The 17,311-nt window shown below is 43.3% G+C and overlaps 1 protein-coding gene and 1 long non-coding RNA gene across 7 annotated transcripts in view; one reads left to right on the top strand and one right to left on the bottom strand.

The window, feature by feature from the left end:
* LOC128352990 (uncharacterized) overlaps nt 1-17,311 on the top strand; it is a 93,355-nt gene that overhangs the window by 22,194 nt on the left and 53,850 nt on the right. The gene's annotated exons all lie outside the window — the stretch shown is intronic.
* The window catches only part of FBXL7 (F-box and leucine rich repeat protein 7), a 206,226-nt gene that overhangs the window by 187,613 nt on the left and 1,302 nt on the right, over nt 1-17,311 (bottom strand). The gene's annotated exons all lie outside the window — the stretch shown is intronic.

Genomic DNA, 17,311 nt, shown 5'->3' with positions numbered 1-17,311 from the left:
GAACTTGCGTCTTCTCGGTCCTAGTCCAACACTCTAACCACTACGCTGTTCTGGCTATCACAGATTGACACTATCAATTTGTAAACAGTTTAAGCAATTTGTCTTAAGCTGATAAAAATCCAGGTTTGTACCCTGGCTATTTGATATGGCTTGTGAATGTGTTTAGTTACAAGAACGTTTTTCTAGAACTGAATTGAAATTATCTATGGAAAATGTTATTCATGAATTATACCAACAACTAAGGAACTGAATTCTGATGGCTCTCAGGAAGCTGCCACTTTGAAATAAAATAATTACACTGACAAATAATTTGTTTACTTGGCTTGTTCTAGGACAACCATGTGAGAAATTTTACACAGGGAAAAATACTACTGATTCATACAGTCACACTTCAATGCATTGCATTCTATCAAACCCAGAAATATGATGCACAAACAAACTTTGTTGAAATGGTTATTTAATTCTCAGTTAAATACCGGCTTTATCCTCTCAGTATGCTGAAAGGATAAAGCCCTCAAAGTTTGTTTAAAGGAAATCTCTCTCTCTCTCTCTCTCTCTCTCTCTCTCTCTCTCTCTCTCTCACACACACACACACACACACACACACACACAATACAACCCCTTAGGGTTGTACAAAACTTAATATTGCCTCTTTTCTGGGGTTTTCACTATTTCAGGGGGAAAAAACACCTACCAGCTTTAGCACCACATAGGGAGTTCTCACAGCTCATTGCTACATCACTCACACATACTGCCATGCTCAAGTGCACAGGTTTTTATACACACTGAGGGTACAGCAGTCCCTTTTAAACCAATTAACATATAACAAGGTTACCTAAGCAAGGGGCCTATTAAATAGCCAACCACCAGTCTCTGCTTATAGACTTCTACAGATCTTCTACTCAAAACTGAAGAGCTATGTGCAAAATTCATTTTTAGAAATGGAGCAGCACCTTTGAAGAACAAGAATGGCATGCAGAAAAGCCAGTTCTGTACAGTGGTTAGAGTTTCAGATTAGCACCAGGAGGACTTGGGTTCACATCCTCACTCAGCCATGAAGCTCACTGGGTGACCCTGAGCCCATCACTCTTTTTCAGCCTAACCTCATGCAGTTGTTGCAAAGATAAATACTGGGGGCAAGAACCATGTAAGGTACACTGTCCTGAGCTCCTTGAAGGAAAGATGAGATAAGAATGTAGTCAATAAAAGAGAAGTGAAAAAGCAAGCAAACCATAGTTAGTGAGATCATTCAGGCATGTGTGATTCTTGACTGTGAGCTATGCCTGAATGAGAGTAGCAGTTTGGATGTGTGCATGAGAGACTAGTGTGGTTCAGACATCACAGCCAAGCCATGGTCCACATGCTCTCTCCTGATCCTCCCCTGGGTGCTCCAATTTCCTCCTTCACTTCTTAGTTTGCAGGAACTGTCATTTGCCATGATGTCTAAACAAGGCTAATTACTGCACCATGTGTCCAAACAAATTAGAAACCATGGTTTGAAATGGAAACTGGGTTTCCATTTCTGGCTTGGTGGCAAGCTTTGGTCTGCCGTGGTCACGGTTTGCCCAGTTCAGATGTTACAGAAAAGGAATGTGAAGGGGAGATTGGAGTGAGAGAGGGGAAAACAAAGTGCACAAGCCTGAAGCCAATTGGTAATGGCCAAACCTTATGATTTGGCCACAAACTAGGCCACTCTTTGATTCTTATTTGTGTGCTGTACATGCACAGAAGATGGTGCTTATGTATGCAGGCTGGATGGATTGGGGTGTGTGTGCTGGTGATGATGGTAATGGTAGTAGAGATACTGATTGGGTGAGTTTGCAATGGGCAACTGTTTTCTAAATGCATAATTTGGTAACCACATTGTACACTTGCAATCTGTAGTTTGTGGCTACATGGGCTCACTTTCTTGTGTGATTTGCTGATTGCTCTTTGGACTAGAAACACATGTGTTTTCCCATCTGTAAAATGTGTATATTGTTGGCCTGATACAGTATATGTGGAAGTATTGCTTGGTGGCAGCGGGGCTTGTAAACAGTTGTGAGACGGCTGTACACCTTAGATCTACCAAAGGTTTCCTGAGGGCCTCATCTTTTCAAGGCTGTGCTACCCCAACTCCAGCACTTGACTCCTCTGGAGGCCAGCCCCTGGACTCCACAAGTACCAGAATTTTGCCATGGACGTAGCACCTGGCTTGCATGTTTCCCGAGTTTGCTAACCCAGAGTCATGTTGTGCTAATGGGGTAGGAGCTCTCCAACCCAATCCCAAGTGCTTGTGTGTACAGGCCTATATTATGCTGGATTAGTTCATTCTCTCTCTAGGCCAGTTCCAGAGCACAGTGAGGGGAAGGTGGGCCTGTGTTCGCCCCTTCCCCAGCAGCAGCATGAGCAGATTCTTCATGCATGTGCACAAGACACATCCTTGAATGTGACGTCACACCAAGTGGTCTGCAGCTCATTCCTAACCAGCACTTTGTTGCAGTGCTAGTTTTAGAGACATTTGTCCAAAAGTAAAGAACAAGAAAATAATTTCTCCTTTCCTCTGCTAGGTTTTGTGAGCAAAACATTAAAATGTTGCCTTTCTTCTTAGTTTCAGGTCACACTGCAAAATATACAATTTGATATTCAAATTCACTAGGCTGCATGGGTTCAGGGCTAGTCAAAAAGGCACTTGAGTATTCTCCTATTTAAGTATTTTGGAGAACTACCATTCTGCCAAAATGGAATAGTACTTACCAAGGATGAGAATATCTATTTCCATGGAGTGGCAACCCCTATGTATTACAAATATGAATATTTAGTGGACAAGAGTGACCAAATCACTGCCACAAATGGCAGTGACAAAAAGCCAGTCACTTTTCCACCCACAGTAAGTCTACAGTGTGGCACATAAGGAGAGCAGCATGCTTCCTCTGAAGATGGTCTGCAAGGCCAACACAGTTCTAACTATTTTAGACTAGATGTTATCAAAAGGGATGCCTGCCATCTTCCTCCTGCTTTCTTTGTTACCTCTTTTAGACACAAGTGGTGTTAGAAGCAGCTTTTAGTGGAAAAATCACCTTGCATAGTGCTTGAATGGCATATAAAATATATTTATTTCAGCTGGCTTTCCTACAGTTGCTTTGATCGCAAATGTTTTCACTTGGCAATACTTGTGTTTGTTATTGGTTTTTGTTGTTTTACATTGCTTTGGTGAGCCACATTGAATTATTGGGGGGAAAGCAGGATTTAGATTTTTTAAAAAATATTGCATTAATAGGAAAAGTACCTTCACTGCAGTATCATAGCACCGCATAGAGAGAAGAATCCCTAACATTCTTCACTTTAGGATGAGGATTTCAAGTTCAGAATATATTTATGGGGGTGGGAGAGAGTTTATCAGAATGCTAATTTCTTAAGGTGTTAATTATCTTAACATCTTATTTTACAAACCATGCGGAGACCAAAAATTCATAAGATTTATTGCATTAAAATGAACAAATGTGGCAGTAGACATTTGCCTTTACAACATACTTTTGTGGTAGGTTACTCTTCCAGTTTTTCAGGTGAAGTTAAAACAGTGATTTACCCAAGATCCAATGTTGATTTACTCAAAAGCAAGCCTAGCTGTCCAGTGGGGCTTACTCCCCAGTAAGTGTGTTTCGGATTGAAGCCTAACTCAAGTTGTGACCAACCGTATTTGAATGTGCGGCAGTTAACCCATGTCAAAGGCAGAAGTTGAACCCAGGTTCCTATTCCCCACTACTCTATCCACTGGATCATACTGGCTTTACAAAACTGAGAAGAACCACAGTGGCAATCATGTTAGTCACAAAAGAAAGCATCTTGTATCCAACCAAGAATCATCAAATAATTACCCTTTTACTGAGTGGCAAAATAGCAGGCAATCTCCAGTTCTGGACAAAGTTGTGAATGATTTGTACAAAGATTTAATTACTGTATTCCCCTACGTATCAACAGGCTAAGCACAAGTCTAATGATGAGGGAGGAGTGAAGTTTTCTCTAGACTTCCAGACTTCTTGGAGGAATGAACAAGTGAACACGTTTTCTTTGTTTCTGGGGCAGTAAAAGCACAGTAAGCAATGGCTTTTCTCCCAAACTCAAATAAAGATGGGTGGCCTTAATTCTTCTATGCTGAAATAATATTGCTGGCATTTTCATGCAATTTCAAGCCAAGCCAAATATGCAATAATTGGGATAATAAAGGATGTGTATGTCTGCACAGCTTGCACACCTATAACAAATAGTATATTCCTCCAGTCAATCTCTTCTGCAAACAATTCTGAAAATATCAAGCTTAAATGTCACTTTTAGCTTTAAAGCCTCACCTAATAGCTATTTTGTTGCCATTCTCAAACCACTTAATAAACATAATTCTTCTAACCTCAACAAGTGTAGTCAAGAGATGACAGAGAAGGAAGACATTGGCTGAAATTCAGAATAACTGCTGTGCTTGAACAACCATGTTGGGTTAGCTAGTACCGCTATGCCAGGCACCTGCATTCCAGAGCAGTGTTGCACTAGCAAAATGCTGCTGTGCTAGCACAGACAGGAACATCTGTTCCAGATTAGTTTTTGCACTTGAAGACACTGGCAAGTTGCACAATGCATTGCACAACAGTTTGCAAGACTTTGAAGCACAGCCTTGTATATGTCCCAGAGAAAGTCTTCCACTAGCGGCTGTACTACACTGCAGAACACCACAACTTTGTGCAGCTCACAAACTTTTTATGTGTGCACAACTTCTCCCATTGTACTAGCACAACACTAGTGTGGATGCCAGCCCCAATTCTGCTACCCACATTGCACTGGTGCAACAGCACCAGCGGGTGCAAGGGATTGCGTAACTCTGCGCATCCATGCAGCTACATTACCTTATGTTCACACAATCTTCTTGTGCTAGCGCAGCATTAGGCTTGATACTGGCCACTGAAAACCGTAAACACATTAATTTTAGCATGTCCCAAGACAGATTCCATTTATGTTTGTTATACATGCTTCCCAGAGACACCCTTCTGATTTTAAAAAGGCGGTGTTTTGTGTTTTTTTTAGACTACTAAAAACATATCTTTTTAAAGATACTTTTTAATGCAACTTAATTCTGATTGTGGTTTTAGCCTGACTTTTAACTTGTTTACTTAATTTGGTTAATCCACCTTAACTGATGCTGTGGGGAAATGCTTGACTAACAAGCAGAAGGTTGCTGGTTCGAATCCCCACAGCTCCTATATCGGGCAGCAGCGATATAGGAAGATGCTGAAAGGCATCATCTTATACTGTGCAGGAGGAGGCAACGGTAAACCCCTCCTGTATTCTACCAAAGGCAACCACAGGGCTCTGTTGGCGCCAGGAGACAAAATCAACTTGATGGCACCTTTTACCTTTTATTTAATTTGGTTAATTGTATTACTTTTATTTTACATTGTATCCAGGAGCATAGCTAGGGAGAGGGGGCCTGTGTTCACCCCTCTCTCCGATAGCCCCTAGGAGTGAGGGAGATAATGAAGAAGATAGGGAATAGGGGAGCTGGGGAGCTCAGTGGCCTAAACATAAGAACATAAGAAGAGCCCTGCTGGATCAGGCCCAAGGCCCATCTAGTCCAGCATCCTGTTTCGCACAGTGGCCCACCAGATGCCGCTGGAAGCCACAGACAGGAGTTGAGGGCGTGCCCTCTCTCCTGCCATTACTCCTCTGCAACTGGTACTCAGAGGCACCCTGCCCTTGAGGCTGGAGGTGGCCCACAGCCCTCCGACTAGTAGCCATTGATAGACCTTTCCTCCATGAAGTCATCCAAACCCCTCTTAAAGCCATCCAGGTTGTTGGCTGTCACCATATCCTGTGGCAGAGAGTTCCACAAGTGGCTCATGCGTTGTGTGAAAAAGTACTTCCGTTTGTTGGTCCTAGACCTCCTGGCAATCAATTTCATGGAGTGACCCCTGGTTCTAGTGTTGTGTGAGAGGGAAAAGAATCTCTCTCTCTCCACTTTCTCCACACCATGCATGATTTTATAGACCTCTATCATGTCTCCCCGCAGTCGTCTTTTTTCCCCTAAACTAAAAAGCCCCAGGTGCTGTAGTCTTGCCTCATAAGAAAGGTGCTCTAGGCCCCTGATCATCTTGGTTGCCCTCTTCTGTACCTTCTCCAGTTCAACAATGTCCTTTTTAAGATGTGGTGACCAGAATTGTACACAGTACTCCAAGTGTGGCCGCACCATAGTTTTGTATATGGGCATTATAATGTTAGCCGTTTTATTTTCAATCCCCTTCCTAATGATCCCTAGCATGGAATTGTCCTTTTTCACAGCTGCCACATATTGAGTAGACACTTTCAACGAGCTGTCCACCACGACGCCAAGATCCCTCTCCTGGTCCGTCACTGACAGCTCAGATCCCATCAGCATATACTTGAAGTTGGAGTTTTTCGTCCTTCTTACTTCCCTCCATTGTGAAAACTCTCCATTTATACCTACCCTCTGTTTCCTGTCTTTCAGTCAGTTAGCAATCCACACATGTACTTGTCCCCTTATCCCATGACCGCTAAGTTTCCTCAGCAGTCTTTGATGAGGAACTTTGTCAAAAGCATTTTGGAAGTCCAGGTATACTATGTCAACTGGATCACCTTGATCCACACACTCGTTGACACTCTCAAAGAAGTCCAAAAGGTTGGTGAGGCAAGATTTACCTTTGCAGAAGCCATGCTGGCTCACTCCCAGCAGGGCCTGTTCTTCTAGGTGCTTTACAATTTTATCCTTGAGGATGCTTTCCATCAATTTTCCTGGAACAGACGTTAGGCTAACCGGCCTGTAATTTCCCGGATCGCCCCTGGATCCCTTCTTGAAAATCGGTGTTACATTTGCAACTCTCCAGTCCTCTGGTACAGAGCCCGATTGCAGGGATAAGTTAAATATTTTAGCAAGGAGGTCGGCAATTTCACATTTGAGTTCTTTGCGGACTCTTGGATGGATGCCATCCAGCCCTGGTGATTTGTTAGCTTTCAGTTTTTCCAGACAGTTTAGAACATCATCCCTTGTCACTTCTATCTGACTCAGCTCTCTAGCCTCCATCCCTAAAAAGCCTGGTTCAGGAACAGGTATATGCTCAGTATCCTCTGCCATGAAGACAGACGCAAAGAACTCGTTCAGCTTCTCTGCAACCTCCAAATCCTTAATAATCCCTTTCACTCCCTCATTGTTCAATGGCCTGGGTTTTTTTAACCCATCCGCTCAATTATAACGACACCCCTGGTTGTATCTATTTTATTGTTATGAGCTGCCCTGGGCAGTAGTGCACTGGAGGGGCAGGGCATAAATACAATAACAATAAATAATTACAACTTTGGATAGTTTCAATCAATTCATTGTTACTAATTTTGTGAAACAATCAATTTTTTGTTAGAGAGCACATGAGGGGAGATTTCTTTATCTACCCCAGCAACAGTGGAAGTATACAGATAAGGAGGGCACTGCTAATTAATATTGTCTGAAGACATGGAGTTAAAGTTCCAGATAAAGTAGTTTATTTAGAAAATACATCAGGGAGATAGACAAGACCTGCATGCCTCATTGTTAGCTACATACAGGAAGTAGAAAAGGGAGAAGGAAGTCCGTTTCTCAGGTGAGAGAATGAAACCTGAGACGATCAGTCTAGCAAAGGGGGAATAGAGAAAGCATAGTCAGAGAGGAGATTCCCTTGCTCCCTATCTCCACCCCTAGTGGTCAATAAGGTTGCTGGTGCTGAAGGTTGATGCCTTCAGGAGCTGCATTTCCAACAACTCTTCTCATCATTGCCCCTGATAACTGGGCAATGAGGCACCTTTTACCATGGTGATTCTCTTTATTTAGCAGGGGGAGTGTAACTGGCCCTATCCACCCCCAGCACAGTACTTCCAGTGACTGTTGCTGGTGTCTATCTTGTTTTTTGTTTTTAGAATGTGAGCCCTTTGGGGACAGGGATCCATCTTATTTATTTATTATTTCTCTGTGTAAACCGCCCTGAGCCATTTCTGGAAGGGCGGTATAGAAATCGAATTATTATTATTATTAATCATTTTATGCTCCTATCTACAACTCCTATCTTCTCTCGAAGAATCTGGAACCGTTCTCTTAGTAGCGGCTTGGCCAGCCCGTCTGCTATCATGTGTTGAGTTGGGCAGTACTTCAGCTTAACTAGCCTATTCTCTTGTGCTTCTCAAACACAGTGGTGCTTTGCATCTATGTGCTTTGTTCAAGACATGGTGCTTTCCATCAGAGAGACTTGGATGCACCCATCAGGAGATGCATCTCCCACATTTTTAAAGTGAAACGTGTTCCACAGAAAGATACAACAGTGCAAAATTTACTGAAAATGTTCTTATTTAAAATTATCTTGTCTCACAACACTGCAAGTGAGGCCTAGGTTTTGGTAGATGCCCGAGTCATAGAACTGAAGGAAAAGACATTTCCAATAAAGGTGGTATGAAGTTTGGCACTCCCATTTAGGACAGGAGGAGGCAGGGTCCCCATCCACCCCTATAAGATTCTCTGGAGGGTGCGGGGCGGGAGAGGTCCCTTCAGGTCTCTCAAATCAGAGGAAAGAATAGGAATCATATAACCCAGCCAGAACTTCGGTAAACACCCTTTGAACACCTTGTACTGAAAATTATGGTGGCCATATGCTGAAGTACAGCCCGTGGGCAGAGTATATAATATGCTGATATGCTTCTGATGGATCGGTGGCTGCCAGAGGGTGACAGAGTTTCCATTCTGTTAGCCATTTCAAATCCAATATTGCTCTCTCATCCAGTTCTTTTTTGGATCCAAGACAGAGGAGTACCTCACAGAGCACTTGGGAAAGGTTCCATCACTATGTGTAATAACTGCTTGGCTGCTTTAAGTTAAAGGTCGTCCTTCATCAAGTTTCTTGACTCTGAACTTGTCCCTCAGGCTCTTGGACAACTTCAGAGCATCTCCAGCACCCGAGCATCCATGACTGTCAGGTCCCATCTGGAGGCATAGTGCAAATGGCAATCCTCCTAAGAGGCTAAGATCACAGGACCGTTTGGAGTCAATGTCTTAGCAGTGTTAATGTCTAAGTGTTCTCCTCAGAGGATCAAGTGCCGAAACCTCTTGGCTTGTGGATCTGTTGTTGCTCCGAAATGACTTGTGGCTCAACTTTTACATCTCCCTCCTCGGAGTAGGAGAAGCCTTTTCTCCCCATTTTTAGTTCTAATCAGGAATGTTTTGAGTGATTCCTCAAAGAGTCTGGTGCCAGAAAATCCAGTGCTGATGAAACATAACTGTGAGCCTGGAGCAACATCCCAGTTGTGAAGTGATGCATTTCTATTACAACCATGTCAGCTGCCATTTCCCTACAGCTTCACTGAACTGTATCCAAGCCTGAGTCTGCCAGAAGCAGTGCTAGTAGAGAGATCCAATGAGCTGCTTGGAGGCAGTGGGATCCAAGGAAAGGAGTTCCACCCAGTGGAAAATTGTTCTTGGAATAAATTAGGAGGTAGTTGGTGCATGTTGCTGAAGCCCCAAGGTTTCTTCTCTCTCACACATACACTTTTAGAACTGCCCTGACCATCACTACCGATGACAAGTACCTGCTGGAAGATAAGACCAGCACTGGGGCATCCACGGAGAGTGGTGCTTTAAGTATCTAAACCACTTTGTGAACCTTTTCAGCTGAAAAGCACTATATACATATTCCAGATAAATTGCATGACCTTTTGCAGTATGTATATGTAGTTCAATGACTAAACAGTGAACCATAGCTACTCTGCACAAGAAGCTACTTGGCACAGATGATCCTACCAAAGGATTCTTCTGGGAAATTAACTATCAAGGATTTAAATGGACCTTGAGGGAACTCAGGGTCAACTCCCTTAGAGAAGGAACACAATGTGCTCTCCTCTACAAGATGCAAAGTGTGCATTGCTTTGATTGATTGATTGATTGATTACGTTCAGTAATATTTCTTGGTGATTGCTATGATGAGCTGAGCTCCATGTCCGGCCTTGGGACTAGTTTGTGCCCCACTCACTGCTCTGGACTGCTCTGCAATCTGCACTGCAAGATGTACTCAGTCAAAATGTGGCCAAGATTGCTCTGGTTAAGCTTATGGCTATACTTGAGCTTACTTGCTGCCAAGTAAGGGTGCTGCTGTGGCAGCTGTTGCACTGCTAGGAAGTAATGTAAAGGAGTCATAACCGTGTGAGAGAGAGAAACTTGTGCCAATGATTGTACTGTAGCGCAGGCACTGTGGCTGGCAGTGGATTCTGGGGTCAGTGGTTCTAGTTTGGACTGTTTGAAGTGTGTGTTCTGTGGGGAGGGACAGATTCCCTTTTATTGTGTGCTACTGTTCTGCTCTGCAGTGTTTTTCAAGGCAGAGTTACAAAATGTGTGTATTCTGCTTGTTCCAGCCATAGGGAACAATGGGGAACAGGAAACACCCCATTGTTCCCCATGGGTGGCTCCTAGGGACATCAAAGAGGATTGGGTGGTAGGTCATGATGGATACTACCTACCACCCAACCACAAAATAAATGGGCAAGCAGGTGATTTAAAATACATTTTTAATAAGCGAGGAGATTGATTCCAAGACAATTAGAAGCCAATGCCAGAAAAACCAATCAGCAAGGGGAAATGTTTTGACCTGAAACAGGGTTGTTTTGTTCCAAGCTCAAAACAGGCCCTTTATTTAAAGGATTCTTATTTCAAGCTCAAAATGGCCCATTTCGAGTCAATATGTTTCAACCTTGAAATGTTTTTGCACATCCCTAGTCTTCTCCAGTGCAGCTGTCAATCAAACATAGTACACACTTAGAATAACTATCAAACTTCTATACAATTAACCCACTTTATAACTATTATAAAAACACACAAACAGAACCATCGCAGTGTATAATAACCAAAAAAAGGGCAAACTGATGAAGCAGTAAGTGAGCCCTCTAGAAACCCTGATTCCAATCATTAATGAGGGCCAGTCAGGAGTCTGGGTCCCCCCCACACCTTCCCCAGCAAGTTCTGCAGCAGCATTTTATTTTTAGCACCCTACCTCATGCCTCCAGAAGGATGAAGAATGCTCTCCTGTCTCCAAGGGAAGAACATACATTTACAGAAGATGATGATGTTCAGTTATTTTGGGCAGTAAAGTGAGAAATACAGAAAAGAAGGAAAACCATCATGGGAGGAAAATGGTTTAAAAAGCCAAAAGCAGATCTTTTTACAGCTGAAGCTACTGTAGCCAAAGTTACTAAAATTACTATTGACTTTCAAAAGGTTTCCTTTAATATGACCTTTCCAGTCTTTGCTTATACCAAAGCACAAAAAACACAGTACAGTTCTGTGGATAACAGCATTTGAACAGAGATGGACTCTGCTCTATACATCTAAATTCAAGTTCAGAAAAAGATTTGAATAAAGTGAAATCGCAGAAGTAGCATTTGCCCAGAACAGCTGGAGCACATTAAACTCTGCCTCTCTCGCTCGCTTTATCCCTAGGGTTGAAAAACTTGCTATTTAGCCAGGAAGCACTCCTACAATACACTGCACAATGGAGGAATCCTTAAATATCAAGAATAAGCTGAAGAGGATTATAAAGAATGTATGTGGTACTTGTTCAAAAGCCTATAGCAAAGAGTGTTTTCTACTGGGTCTTCAGTGTCTGCTGTGTTGATTTGCTTCACATGAGACTCCCATGTTTTCCAAACCATGAGGCAGGTAACAAGACCTATTTTTTTGGTGGGGGGGAGGGCCTAACCTAGTGGGAGAGAGCATCTACTTTGCATGCAAAAGGTCCCAGGTTCAATCCCTGGCATCTCCAGGAGCTTTCCCAGACAACAGCTTTAATGTGGATTTTCTGCAAGGCTTTACTGTGAGTTCAAAGTTGTCCCCAAAAACCGACGCAAAAAAAAAAGAATTTATAGCCCCTGATATAAATTGGGCTACACTCTAACGTGCAATGAAAAACACAAATTGTGTGTGGAGTGCTCCCTGATAGCTCACAGGGACTTCAGGGTAAATTTGGACAATATGTGAATACACACTCTCTATCCTGGAGGAGATCCAAATGGAAAGCCGGGTGTGAAAAACTTCAAGGGAGGGCTGAGAGAGACTCCTGCCTGAAACTTTGGTAAGCTGCTGCTTGCAAGTGTAAACAATACTGAGCAATGGACCAATAGTATGACTTGGTACTTCCTGATTTGGGCCAGGGCACAAACCTCAAACTGTAGACTAGCCCTGGAACATGCTTAGTTGAAGGGTGCCTTTGAGCATGCCCAGAAGCCACCACTGAATAGTAACAGCCAACCTCTGGGATAAGATAGAAGGGCTTCGAGGGATTATAACTTGCCAGTAGACCCAAGGTCTGGAATTTTGGGAGTTAGACAGTTGTCACAGGCAGCACAAAAGCGGTCTTTGTCCAGTTTGTCAGTTCACACCCATACCCTAGTTAGCAGGCAGATGGGCAGTCTGCCCTCAACCTGTCTGCAATCACCAATTGATTCAACATTGGCAGCTGCTTTGGCATTATGCCCCACTCAACCCTTGATTGACAGTGCCCAGTTTTTCTTTTGATGGGTTGCTTTCTGGTCACCGAGAGACCTCCAGAGTATACCATAGGTCTGCTTCACCCTGCTTTCTTTCCTTTTAGTCAGATATGCCAGACTATAGAATGGGTGAAAGAGCAAGCACTGCAACCAAAGCACCTTGCATGGCTTCCTCTTAAAGCTGGTCTGCAGAGGAATCTCCCCCAGTATGGGCCTGACCTGATCCTAAAGCACTGGATATGGACAACATTGCCTGAAAAGGGTAGCACCCTGATGCTTTGATTTGCATCTTTTTAGGAAGTGTTTAGCTATTTATTGCCAGTTTTATTATGTTTCATTTGTACTGTAATAGACATTAGCTAGAAACAATACAGCCTATTTGTAATACCATGTGCCACATGCAATCCCTCTCTCTAAATTCACCCCCTTTTGCAGTTCAAGAATCCAGCATTGATTCATAGGAATTACTTTTTTGGACCAGCCCAAACGTCTATCCAGTCCAGCATCCTTTTCTTCCCCCGGCAGAAGTGGCTAGCCAAAAGCCTCTAGAAAGCTCACAAGGAGGGCATGAAGCCAACAGCCTCACTGCTTGTCTTCGGCATCTGATATTCAGACACTGCCTCTGAACATGTAGGTTCCTATTTAGCCATCATTGCTAACTGCCACCAATAAACACATTTCACAGGGGAAATATGGATAAGTCAGGGAGAGTACAGCTTGCAGAGATAAGATGCATCAACTTAGCTCAAGCTTGTGCATGAATCAGTTTTTGCAGTTCGATTCCAGTTTGAATCCGGGTTGATTGGATTAGAATTTGATTGGGCCAAACTTTCAATTTGAGGAATTTTCATATGAACACAAGAACAGCTCTGCTGGATCAGACCCAAGGCCTATTTAGTACAGCATCCTGTTTCACAGACTGGCCCACCAGATGCCTCTGAGAAGCCCCCAGGCAAGAGGTGAGAACATGCCCTCTCCCCCTGCAATTGGTAGCTTGCCTCTGAAGTTGGAGGTGGCCTATAGTCAGACTAGAAGCCATTGAAAGACCTGTCGTCCATGAATTTTTCCTAAACTCTTTTAAAGCCATCCATGCTAGTAGCCATCACCATATCCCGTGGCAAAGAATTCCATAGATTAATTATGCACGGTGTGAAAAAGTACTTCCTTTTGTTGGTCCTAAATTTCCTGGCCTTCAGTTTCATGGGATGGCCCCGGTTCTAGTTTGAGAGAGAGGGAGAAAAATTTATCTGTCCACTCTCTCCATGCATAATTTTATACTCTCGAGCATGTCTCCCTGTAACCACCTCTTTTCCAGTCTAAAAAGCTCTAGATGCTATAGCCTTGCCTCATAAGGAAGATGCTCCAGGCCGCAGATCATCTTGGTTACCCACTTCTGCACCTTTTCCAGTTCTACACTGTCCTTAAGATACAGTAACCAGAACTGTACGTAGTACTCCAAATGTGGCCACACCACAGATATGTATAAGAGCATTCTAATATTGGCATTTTTTTTATTTTCAATCCCCTTCCTAATGATTCCTGGCACAGAATTTGCCTATTTCACAGCTGCTGTAAACTGAGTCAACACTCTGAATGAGCTGTCCAACACAACCCAAAGATCTCTCTCCTGGTCAGTCACTGACAGTTCAGTTTTCTCCTCATGTCAGCCAGTGCTTGGTAGTTCTTTAGATCTGGTCAAAATGAAGATGGGCACTAAGTTTTACTAGTTCAGGATGAAGGGCTGTGGGAAGAGCAGAGTACCCCAAATTAAAATGGACACAAGAAATTACTAATGGAAAACCTGACAGTAAGAATTCTAAATCCCAATCTTAAATGTTCACGACATTTTCTAAATTTGTACTTCTACTATTTCAGCAGTAGATTTTAATCTAACACCCATAGATGGGGGGGGGAGAGTATCCGGAAAGAGTTCCAGGGCACCCGACATCCATTGTGCCTCCACAACCATCACTAGGCCCAGGAAAGGCCTAGACAAGATCAGTCTACACTGGCACTCTAGTATGTATTTGATCTTTGATTGTAATAAAATGACCTGAACTTGGCACTCTAGCACAGGGGTGTGTGAGCCGGCCCAGTTTGAGCCGGGCTTGATGACGACTTGGCTCGGCTTAACAGGTATGAGGTCGAACAGGACCAGCCTTGGCCAGTCCGAGTTCAAACCAAGCTGGTTAGGATTCCCCTTTACTAGTAAAGGGGCAGGGGGGCTGGCCTAAGGGTGGAGCAAGTGGGGAGTAAGTAAGTACTTATGAGTGCCACTGGAGGTGGCTCACCCCACCACCACCGCCAGTCTCTCCCAGAATAGCCTAGGCCCATCGTGGCCCAGTTTGGGCCTCTGTGCATGTGTGGAGGCCATTTTAGTTACCTCCGCACATGCGTAGAGGCTATTTGTATGATCACAATTACATGGTCAGGCAAATGGCCTCTGCTCATGTGAAGGTCACTAAAATGGCCTTCATGCTTGCGCAGAGGCGCAAAGCAGGCCTGAACCACCATGGGCCCAGGCTACTCTGGAGGAGGCCGGCAGGGGTGGGAGGGAGCCACTTGCAGGGGTGGGAGGAGCCGATGTCACCATCACCCATGGCCACTGATGTCACCACAGCCACCCATGGCACTTGTAAATACTTACTGCCCTCCCACCCACTCTGCCCTTAGGCAAGCCCCCCGTCCCTTTACTGGTAAAGCACAATCCTCACCGGATTCCCTTTTACCAACAGAGTTCTGAGCCGGTTGAACTGGCTTGGCTAGGCACAAACCAAGCCGGGCCACCTTGAATACAGTCTGGATCTGAGCCCAAACTGGTAAAAATCAGTTTTGTGAACATCCCTGTTCTAGTGCCAGTAAAGAACTACAGTCATAATTCATTCCAAATCCTTCCAGATTATTTCTGGCTGTCTGGCAAAACAAGCAAGAAAGCTACCTTAGACCAAAAGATGAGGTATGAAATCCTATAAACAAAACAAAGGACACCTTTCTAGTTAGATATTAGTAGAGGTTTCAACAAGAACACATAAACCTTCAGCAATGAGCACTAGTAATTCTTTCAGTAACCATAAAGCAGGCCTTTATCAACAATTAAAACTCTTTAGGAGTGGATGACACACAAGAAAAGCATTTTAAAGAGTCTTCAGTTTGATCACAATAGGCCTCCCTCTCACACACCCATCACTCTTAAACAAGTAGCCAATTACAATGAAACATCTAAACTGACACATTTGAAAGCCAATGTCGTCCATTCAGTAAACACTAGATGGACCAAGGATTAGGGAAACCCAAGTTCAAGTCCTACCCTGCCACACACTCACTGCACAACATTGGGCAAATCAACTGCAAGATGATAATAAAGTTCACAAGGAACACACTAGAAACTGTCAAGTATTTTGCAAGTATAGGCCACATTCCTCTGCATGCTTACTTGAGTGCAAGTTCCACTGAAGACTGCACAAAACACACACACACCCCTACGGAAATTATAGAAATAGTAGTGTTAATGGCCCAGCAGAAGAGCTTCCATGTTTAAGTACAGCTTTCTAGGTTTGTTCCTCCCTAAAGTGTCCAGAAAACATATCCCAATCTGTCTGAGAAATCAACACTCCCTTGTCATTGAGCCAGATGACATGAAGGAAAAGCAACTGTCAGCCATCCAGAAGGAAATAGGCAAGCAGAGTGAGAAGAAATGGGGTACAAGCTAATATAGGTGGAGAGGGTTATCATCTGAAAGACCACATATATATATATATATATCCAACATCCAAAACACAACATCAGTAAGTGAGGAGAGAATATAAACTAGTCCCCAAAAGAGGTTAGCTCAGTAGCACTAAACTATCAGCATAGATGTGAATAGGTAATTAGAAGCAGCTTTGAAAAGAGGTGCAATATCTGGGTGAGTTCTTGCCTATGCTTTCTAAACAGCAATAGTTTAGTCCTGTAATAATTTCAGCAGCAACAACAAAACCCCTTCAAATTAATGTACTGTACTTCACATTGTGTACTACCAGGTTAGTGGGGAGTGGAGTGAAGTGAACTGATCAGGGGCATAACTATAACAGGGCAAGGGGAGACAGTTGTCTGGGGGCCCACTGCCTGGGGGGGGGCCCAGAGGCAAGTCACATGACTGACTCAATCAATCAATATATTACAGCCATAGGCCATACAGAGAACATACAAAGATTAAAACAAGATTAAAAGCAAAATATGCCAACAGTAATATAATACATAATAATCTGGACAAAACATCATGACTGACTCCCCCAGCCACACATCCACCTGGGCTTCCTTCAGTTGTATTCATCTTCCTAAATTGATATGAGTGTTAAGACTGGGAGCTACCAGAACAGCATGTCTTTTTCTAGTACCATTAAATGACTTGCATCATTTACAATTTACAAAACCTTTTAAAAAATAATTTAGGATGATGTTAATTTTACTATGCTTTTTGTTACCACTATTCAGCCTCATTTAAGATATCTTTACTTCATGAGCGGAGCTTCAGTGAGGAGGGGAGCCCATTTTAAAATCTTGTCTCTGGGCCCACTCCAACCTTGCTATGCCCCTGGAACTGATAGTGCAGACAGTACAAAAGTGAAGTGCTGAAGCAACTACAAACTAAACAGCTGCTTTTGGGGAGTGTAGCTTCTAACATAGTTGTGGGATGTATTGTTGGAATGTATAGTAAGTTCTGGATGCTTTATGCCAAGACACCATTTGTCAACCTATACTCTTCCTTTACAACTGATGAATACGATCTTTCCCCCGCAACTTC

This window comes from Hemicordylus capensis, chromosome 4, assembly GCF_027244095.1.
Source record: "Hemicordylus capensis ecotype Gifberg chromosome 4, rHemCap1.1.pri, whole genome shotgun sequence".
Taxonomy (NCBI): Eukaryota; Metazoa; Chordata; class Lepidosauria; order Squamata; family Cordylidae; genus Hemicordylus; species Hemicordylus capensis.
The sequence above is the reverse complement of the archived record's forward strand: the minus strand, read 5'-3'. Positions and strand labels throughout refer to the sequence as shown.